Source organism: Arachis ipaensis, chromosome B02, assembly GCF_000816755.2.
Source record: "Arachis ipaensis cultivar K30076 chromosome B02, Araip1.1, whole genome shotgun sequence".
NCBI classification, from domain to species: Eukaryota; Viridiplantae; Streptophyta; class Magnoliopsida; order Fabales; family Fabaceae; genus Arachis; species Arachis ipaensis.
Genome location: NC_029786.2, coordinates 8,875,265 through 8,875,961, shown reverse-complemented (window position 1 = coordinate 8,875,961; position 697 = coordinate 8,875,265).

The following is a 697-nucleotide window of genomic DNA, read 5'->3' as shown; positions in this document are numbered from 1 at the left end:
ACACAATATACAAATTTTGAATTAAATAGAATAATTTTAAATTATTATTTTTCTAATATTATTGTTTTTTTAATCATTATTAAACTGTTTAATTTTTTATAATCCAATGAAATTACCATTTAAACTGAAATGCTTATAATATTTTATAAGACTGATTTAATGATTTTATGAGATCCATATAACATTATTCATATTATAAATCATTTATAAACATTAATTAGACTGTGATTTACCTCCATTTTTATCTATCTCCAATGCAAGAGAGTGAAACAACGAGTTACATGTACCACTTATTGATGTTAACTTGATGGTAGTACCATGGGGGAAACTATTTATTTGGATTTGGCATTAAGGAAGTATTATTATTAGATACATAATGACTTAGAGACAGGGTTTGGTTTTGATGGTCCCCGGTACAAATAGAGATATGTATAAAGTAATAATAATGCTAGGTAGTTTATAATATAAGTTGATGGGGCATGACCTAATGGGGACACAATTCTATACTCCTTGAACTAAGATTAATATTTTACTTTGGGTCAGTTTGAGTTTATAATATGAGTACTCATATTAGACTATTATAACATTAAAAAAACTATTATAACATTATAATTGAAACAAAAATAAAAAGTTTAAAAAATTAAAAAACATATTTAGTATTAATTTTAAAGTACTAAAAAATATCCTTTAAGATTGA